Here is a 9,023-nt window from a genome sequence, read left to right on the forward strand (position 1 = left end):
GTCCCTAGACTAGGCCAGTGCACTGGTTTTGGGATCTGGGCTAGGACGGGAGGGTTGCAGGAAAGAGGTGTGTGGAGAGATCAAGGGAACTCACCAGCCTAGAACTTTGAGGAGGATATGGTGAGTTTGGATTCTTGTGGACTGGTTGGTGCCAAACAGAATGGATCAGGTTAGACCCTGGAAGATGATGTGGCCGTTCTCATTATCTAGTGGCATGGTAAAGGCTACCTAGGATGTTTCTGTGGGGTCACTGCAGGTTAGAATGAATCCTGGTAAAAGCTTACAGCTTTGCAGGGATAAACTTGATGTTGGTAAAACAGGCAGAGGCAAAGTTTGGGTACTTGGGGAGACTTGAAGTTGGCTGCTGTGCAAGCATGCCTGGCATCAGGGGGCCACGACAATGGATTTGGGGCCCAGGCTAGATCTCGTGGGTTGGGGAAAAGGCTTAGATAGGGAGGAGGGAGGTACTGACAAGGCTAGACCTTGCAGGAGGCCATGGTAAGTCTGGGTACCAAGTGCAGTGGGAGAGGATGGGAAGAAGGGACCTATGGGTGGCAGGAGGTAGGGCAGCCCTGGCTAAGGCCCAGAGCTTTTCTGCAACATGGCCTTAGCAGTCCCCTAGGCTAGTGCAAAAGGTGTGGGACCCTGCAGAAGTTTGAGTGCTGGCTTCTGTGCAGGTGAGTCTGACCAGACTAGGCTGAGGCCCTGACTGTAAGACCCAGGCTAGATCTGGCTGGTTGCTGAAAAGGCTTGGATTGGTAAGTCGGGGGTACTCACCAGGAAAGATCCTGGATGAAGACTTGTAAAGTGTATATGACGAGTAGCTGAGGGCTTCAAGGGAAGGATCTGCAAATGGCTGTGGTTAGGATGGGTCCTATCTGAAGCATAGAGCTCATTTGCTGCTCTATGGCAAGACTGGTCAGACAGGCCAGGGCACAGGATATGGGTCCCTTACTAAAGCCTGGAGGAACATGGGGAGTCTGGGTACTTAGTGGCATGGTGGTGGCAGCACACACAGAAGGTGCCACTGTATGGTGGCAGGTAGGGTGTATCCTGGTCAAAGCCTAGAGCTTTGGGCCGGTCATACTGGGCCAGGCAAAGGATATGGGACAAGGGCTAGACCTGGCAGGTTGCAGAAAAGGAGTGGATGGGGAGGTCAAAGGAACTCAGTAGGCTTGACCTTCCCTCGAGAATGGCAGGTGAAGAAGTCTGGTTACCTAGTATGTGTAGATGTAACCAACCGTCTTATTAAATAAGAAACACAGAAACAATGTAAAAGAGAAAGCCAAGAAGTCAGAGCTCAGAGCTAAAATCTCACCCTTCCTCCTGCTGTCCCAGCTTCGCCAAAAGAGACCTACTTCCTGTCGGTTCGTTTTTTTAAAGTATGTTGTTCTGCCTTCTCATTGGTTGTAAACCCAAACACATGACTGCCTCGTCAGTGTCTGAATGTACAGCCCCCTAGGTCTTAAAGGCATATGTCTCCAATGCTGACTGTATCCCTGAACACACAGAGATCTTATGGGATTAAAGGCGTGTGCCACCACCGCCACACTCTTGCTATGGCTCTAATAGCTCTGACCCTGAACACACAGATATCTATGGGATTAAAGGCGTGTGCCACCACCGCCACACTCTTGCTATGGCTCTAATAGCTCTGACTCCCAGACAACTTTATTTATTAACATACAATCAAAATAATAATTCAGTACAATTAGATTATCACCACAAGTATGGGTGGTGGATTCAGGTAGGGTGGGTACTGGCTGGAACCTAGAGTTTGTCTGCAGCACAGGCTAGGCTGTTCAGAATAGGCGATTGAAAAGATTTGTGACCCTGTAAAACCTAGATATTGGCTGCTGTGCAGGCTGGGGCGGCCAAACTAGGCCAGGGCACTGGTTGTGGGACCCACGTTAGATCTGGTGGGCTGAAGAAAAGGAATGGATGGGGAGATCTAGGGACTCACTGGACTCGACCATAGGAGGATATGGAAAGTCTGAGTACCTACTGATTATTAGCCATGCACAAGGGACTTGTGGATGGTTGCAGGTAGGGCAGGTCCTGATGGAAACCTAGAGTTTGCTTGTGGTATGATCACTGGTGGTCAGACTATGCAGATGCATGTGATGTGAGGCCCCTGCTAGAACTTGGAGCATTATGTCAGGGTCTTGGAATCAGTGGGGGTGGTGCAGGTGGTCCAGGAGGGTCCTGTGGGTGGTTGCAGGCAGGACAGGTCCTGGCTGAGGTCGATAACTTTCCTCTGGCCCTAGCAGGGGTGGGCAGACTAGGCAAAGATGTGGGACCCTGAAGAGCCTTGATGATGTCTGCTGGACAGGTGCAGGGCTCCAGACTAGGCCAGTGTCCCGATTGTGGGACTTGAGCTGAATCTGGAAGATTGCAGAAAAGGGGTTGATGGGCAGTTCAAGGGAAGCCACCTGCTTGATCCTGGGGTGTCTATGAACATAGTGGGGTGGTGGAGGCAATGCAGAAGGGACTTGTGGTTGGTTGAAGGTAGGGGTGTCCTTGGGTTAAGCCTAGACATTTTCTTCTGTACAGGCTGAATGTTCAGACTAGGCTGCGGCATGGAATATGGATGGGAACTATGCAACGTGCTTGTGGAGGATCTAGGGTGTCTGGGTACCAAGTGGGGTAGTAGAAACCATGACAAAAGGATCAGGCTATAAGCTGAAGGAAGATACAGGAAGAATGTGTACCAGAGGGGTTGTGGACGTAGCACAGAAGGGACTTGGGGATGGTTGCAGATGTGGTGCGTATGTCCTATTTGCAGCCTACAGCTGGCTGGCAGGCAGGCAAGATTGGTCAGGCAGGGAAAAGATAAAGGATGTGGGACCCTCCCGTAATCTAGTTAAGAAGGGTCCTACCGGCCTCGTGACTTCTGTGGCATCCAGCCAAGCTGCAAAAATCCCCCTTGATGAGAATTTCCTCTTTTCGTGAAGCTTATTTGAACACCAGCATTTCACATTGATCTCACCTTAAAGTATGAGATGCTTTGTGTCTGACAAACCATGCTCCTTGGGCTTGGGGCTGAGGCAGAGGACTGACGCTCAACCTCCCTGTCTACAGTGGCCTTTTAAACATGACTGGTGGCCTATGGAATGGTGGCCATTATTTCATGAGTTTTTTTTTTTAAGTTCATTCATACATACTGCTTTGTGTCTGCATTTTATACCAAATAATTATATAATGCCAAAATAATTTAGAGATTATAGTCAGCTTTGAATGACTTAAGTGCACCAGAAAAATCCTAGAGTGATTTTTAAATAAGCAAAATAAAAGAGATTTTGTATTTATTCACGTTTATATACTACAGACCGGACTTCAGTCAGAAGCAAAACATCAATAAAATAATTATAAAACTATCTTTCAGGAAGTTAAAAAGTAATCTGTATCTCCCCCTAAAAATGTATTTAGTAAAAAATATTTGCCCCAGTGCTTGTAAAATGTTGCTTTTAAAATGTTGAATAGATGGTTTTAGAAGTAAAAATAAGACTTTTGGAAACACCTTAAGTCATACACATTGGTGAGTTCCTTTTGTGCCTGGTCAGTGAAAAACTTGGCCTGTTGCCTTTCTGCCAAGAGCCATGCATGTGGCAGGTCCAAGATAGGATGGTAAGCTCTCCTAGGAGATGTCACTGGATCATGGGGTAGAAGGTAGGAAGGGGAGGAAGCATCAAGCAGGTTTTGTGTATGAAACAGGTGATTTGAGACCACTACTACATTGTCTTTATACACACACTTTGGAGGAAAACATGAAGATCTGGTTTTATGACATGCCCTAAGCCACTGGTTTTGTTTCTTTGGCTTTTTGGGTTTTTGTTGTTGTTGTTTTATTTTTGTTTTCATTTTGGTGATGGTGCAGTACATTACATCTGCACAGGCATCGAAAATCCTGCTAAACCCTTGTCACAGATTTGCTTGTTTTAACATTAGCCTAATTTATGATGAGTGTGCACAAATAAATTTTAAAGCTCAGAAAAAGAAAGAAAGAAAGAAAGAAAGAAAGAAAGAAAGAAAGAAAGAAAGAAAGAAAGAAAGAAAGGAAGGAAGGAAGGAAGGAAGGAAGGAAGGAAGGAAGGAAGGAAGGAAGGAAGGAAGGAAGGAAGGAAGGAAGAAAGAAAGAGTCCTACTTGAAGCCTAGAATTTGTTTGCAGCATAAGCATGGGTCGTCATGGCTAGACTTGGCTAGAGCAAAGCATAAGGTTCCCTGCTAGGCCCTGGAGGAGATCATGAGGAGTCTGTTTACTGAGTGGGTTCATGGGGCCACACAGAAGAGGTTGGTTGGTGTAGACACTGGAGGAGGCTGGAGGAGGCTGGGTCCCAAGTCTGGGTATATGGTAGAGGCAGTACAGAATGTGCCTGTGGCTGGTGGCAGGTAAGGTGAGTCCTGGTGAAAGCCTAGAGGTTGCCTTTGTTGTATGTGGTTTGGGTCAGAACATGCAGGAGCACTGGGTGTGGGAACCTGGAGGAAGCCTAGACAATGTCTGCTGCAAGTTGGAGCTGTCCAGCACAGGCCAAGGAACAAGTTGTCCGCAGGGTTTTGGAAAACACTTACCTGGCTGGACCCTAGAGGATGACATGGGGAGTGTGTATATGGAGTGGGGTGGTAGGTGCTCTGTAGAAGGGCCCTGTGGGGTGTAGCAGACAGGCCGGTGCTGGCAGGAGCCCTCCAGTGCAGACGAAGGGATCAGACAAGGCTGGAGCACAAGATGGGGGAACCAGATTAGATTCTGATGGAAGATGTGGGGATTCTGAGTACCGAGTGGGGTGGTGCATGAGGCACAGAAAAGTCATGTGGGTGGTTGCAGGGAGTGGGGTTCCTTCCTATCGCTTATTTACTTATTTGGGTTCTCCTAAGGAATCAGCTCTCAGAAGCACCAACACACCCCCACATATTATTTGCTTTATTTCCTTGCAACCTTGAAACTTTTCTTTCACTCATTTTAAGATGTGCCAGAGGAGACTTGGTGGTGCTAAACCTGACTGGTTCCCTCTGAATTTCCCATTTCTGATTTGTGTCTTATTCTTGCTTTGGGAAGATTGCTGCAATTATTTCTCTCAGTAGCTAGTTTCTAAACCATTGCTCTTTTCAAGTGGTTCTGGGACATCAAGAGATCATCCATTTGTTTTTTCCACATTATCCACAAAGTTCTCTTAATCTTTCTTCCTCTCTATTCATCCAGTTTCCCCCTCTGACTATGCATTTTCTTTTGTTTATTTTTATCGAAAATTGATTCTTCTCTCATACAATGCATGCCAACCACAGTTTCACTTCCCTCCACTCCTCTCAATTCTCCCGACCCCCAACCTCCTCTCTTCTCCATATCCACTCCTCTTTCACTTCCCTTCAGAAAAGAACAGGCCTCAAAGACATAACAACCAAACACACACACACACACACACACACACACACACACACACACACACACACACACACATAAAAACAAACAAACAAACAAAAAAACAAGATACATTATGACAAGGGAAAGTGCTCATAGCGAGGCTGGACAAGGCAACCCAATTGGAGGAAAAGAGTCCCAAGAGTGGCACAAGAGTCAAGGACACCCACTCCCACTGCTAAGAGTCCCATCAAGCTAACAGTCACAACATACACAGACGACCTGGTGCAGAGTCGAGCAGGCCCCATGCCTGCTGTTTCAGTCTCTTTGAGACCCTATGAGCCCTGCTTAGTTGATTCAGTGGGCCATGTTCTCCTGGTGTTCTCCATACCCTCTGACTCCTATAGTCTTTCCTCCCCCTCTTCCATGGAGTTCCTTGAGCTTTGAGGAGAGGGACCCAATGGAGGTGTCCAATTTAGACTCTTTCTACTCATAATTTCTGGCTGTGGGTCTCTGCACCCTCTCCTATCTGCTGCCTGAGGAACCTCTCAGATGATGACTGGATCTATGAGTACAGCAGAATATCATTGGCTGGGCTGATATCTGGTTTTCTCTTTCTGTAGCCTGCAGAGTACCTTCCTGTGCCAAGAGACAAGGAACATAGGTGTTAAGGTTCCCTACAGGCACCAGCTCATCCTCACCATGTTCACCAAGCCCTGTGGATGTTGTCCTTCTCAATAGGACCACATTGTCAGCTTTCTGAGAGTGACCCCTTTTTCTAGCATCAGCCTGGGTTGATTGGGGATCTCCACTGGACACCCTTGGCCAACAACTCAAACAAATGCAACCATGGCCACCACTGGAAGCCTTGTCTGGCTAGAAAAGATGGACAATTCGGGCTCCATATCCTCCATTACTAGGGGTCCTCACAAGAGTTAACCTCAGTGATTCCAGAAATTTTCCACTGCATTAGTTTTCCACACTAGCCCCCAAATGCCTCCCAAATCTAGTTGTCTCTCTCTCTACTCTCTTCTTCTATCCTCACCTGATACCTCCCACTTCCCACTTCCTTCCCTACTTGCCCCCAGGCCACCTGAAAATCCTTTATATTTCTCCTTCCCCAGGAGGTCCATGCCACCTCTTGAGCCCTCCTCTTTACTTAACCTCTCTGACTCTGTGGATTGTAGCTTATCATGTACTTAACAACTAATATCCAGTTACAAGTGAGTACATACCATGTTTGTCTTTCTGGGTCTGGGTTACCTCACTCAGGATGAATTTTTCTAGTTCCATCCATTTGCCTACAAATTTCATGATGTGTTTTCTTAACAGCTGAGTAATACTCCATTGTGTAAATGTACCACATTTTTTTTATCCATTCATCTGTTGAGGAACATCTAGGTTGTTTCCATTTTCTGACTATTATGAATAAAGCCACAATGAACATGGTTGAGCAAGTGTCCATGTGGTAGGATGGAGCATCCTTTGGGTATATACCTAAGAGTGGTATAGCTGGGTCTTGAGGTAGATTATTAATTTTCTGAGGAACTGCCATATGATTTCCATAGTGCCTGTACCAGTTTGCACTCTCACCAGCAATGGAGGCTTGTTCCTCTTTCTCCACATCTTTGTCAGCATGACTTGTCACTTGTGTTATTGGTCTTAGCCATTCTGACAGGTATAAGACGGTATCTCAGAGTCATTTTGATTTGCATTTCCCTCATGACTAAAGATGTTGAACATTTCTTTAAGTGTTTCTCACCCATTTGAGATTCCTCTGTTGAGAATTCCCTGTTTAGATCTGTACCCCACTTTTAATTGGATTATTTCTTTTTTTGATTTTGAGATTCTTGAATCCTTTATATATTTTGGAAATCATCCCTCTGTCAGATGTGGGGTTGGTGAAGATATACTACAGATCATTCTCCTCTATCAGGTATGGAGTTGGTAAAATCTTTTCCCATTCTGTAGGCTGCCGTTTTCTCCTATTGACAGTGTTCTTTGCCTTACAGAAGCTGTCTCCTGTGTCAATGAGTTCAAGGCTATTTCCCACTTTCTCTTCTATCAGGCTCAGTGTATCTAGTTTTTTGTTGAGGTCTTTGATCCACTTGGACTTGAGATCTGTGCAAGGTGATAAGTATGGAACTATCTGTATTCTTCTACATACAGACATCCAATTAGGCCAGCACCATTTTTGAAGATTCTTTCTTTTTTCCATTGTGTTTTTCTGGCTTCTTTATCAAGAATCAAGTGTCCATAAGTATGTGGATTTATGTCTGGGCCTTTGATTCAATTCCATTGACCAACAAGTCTCGTTTTTATGCCAATACCAAGTGTTTTTTATCATTATTGTTACTAGAGCTCTGTAGTACAACTTGAAATCAGGGATGATGATACCTCCAGCAAATCTTTTATTGAACAGGATTGTTTTAGCTATCCTGGGCTTTTTTTTCCATATGAAGTTGAAAACTGACATAACATGGTCATAAAGAATTGTGTTGATGATTCAAGATGGCGGAGACAAGCAGGCGCAGGTAGGCCTGTGGCAGTGGCCCGCGGAGGTAGACAGGCCCCGCGGCAGCGGCCGACAGGGACATTTAGGCCCTGCGGCAGCTGGCAGAGACATTCAGGCCCAGCGGCGGCCCACAGAGGTGGACAGGCCACACAGCGGAGGTAGGCGGACGCAGGTCGGCGGAGGTGGACGGGCCCAGTGGCAGCGGCCAACAGGGACATACAGGCCCAGCGGCAACCCGCAGAGACATACAGGCCCGGTGGCAGCCCGCAGAGGTGGATGGGCCCAGCAGCAGTGACAAGCAGAGGTAGGTAGGCCTGCGGTGGCAGCCGGCAGAGACATACAGGCCCATTGGCAGTCCGCAGAGACAGACAGACCCAGCGGCAGCTGACAGGGACATACAGGCCCGGCGGCGGAGACAAGTGGACGCAGGTGGGCCTGTGGCAGTGGGCCACAGGGGTAGACAGGCCTGGGGACATAGAGGGACGGACGCAGCTTGGAACGGGGACACCCCTAGCCCCAACAACTGGGGAAGAGGCTATCTCCATGGGTCGGAACCAGGGCAAGTCTGGGCACTCTGTCTGGGGATAACCCAGGGCCCAACTGCTGATCCTGTGAAACCCAACAACTTGGAGGTGTTGGTGAGACTACCCTGCTCAGCTGAAACCCATCTGGGAGAGGATTCAGATGCCTACAGTTTGAAGTCTGAAGAAACAAGATCAGCTGAGGAGTTGACAAATGAACAAAACGTGACCTGGGAACACAGAAGAAGGCGCTACCCAGCCACTAAACCAGATCACCAGAATCATAAGTATATAATTCACTGACTGAAATCAGCTGTCCCTGAAGAAACAGCCCAATAGCACCAATTTAACCAAGAACCCCTACTAAACCAAGACTAAAAATTAGAACAAGAGAGGCACTCTCAGACACAGACACCACCTGCACCGCACAGAGGAAAAGATGAGTAGACGCCAGCGCAAAAATACAGGCAACAACATAAAGACCTATATGGCAACATCAGAACCTAGTGATTCTACACCTGCAAGACCTAAACATACCATGACAGAAGAAACAGAAGAAATCAACCCTAAAAATGACTTTAAGAAGATGATAGAGGCCCTTAAAGAAGAAATAAAACATTCCCTCAATGAGGA

Source organism: Peromyscus maniculatus, chromosome X (assembly GCF_049852395.1).
Source record: "Peromyscus maniculatus bairdii isolate BWxNUB_F1_BW_parent chromosome X, HU_Pman_BW_mat_3.1, whole genome shotgun sequence".
Lineage (NCBI taxonomy): Eukaryota > Metazoa > Chordata > Mammalia > Rodentia > Cricetidae > Peromyscus > Peromyscus maniculatus.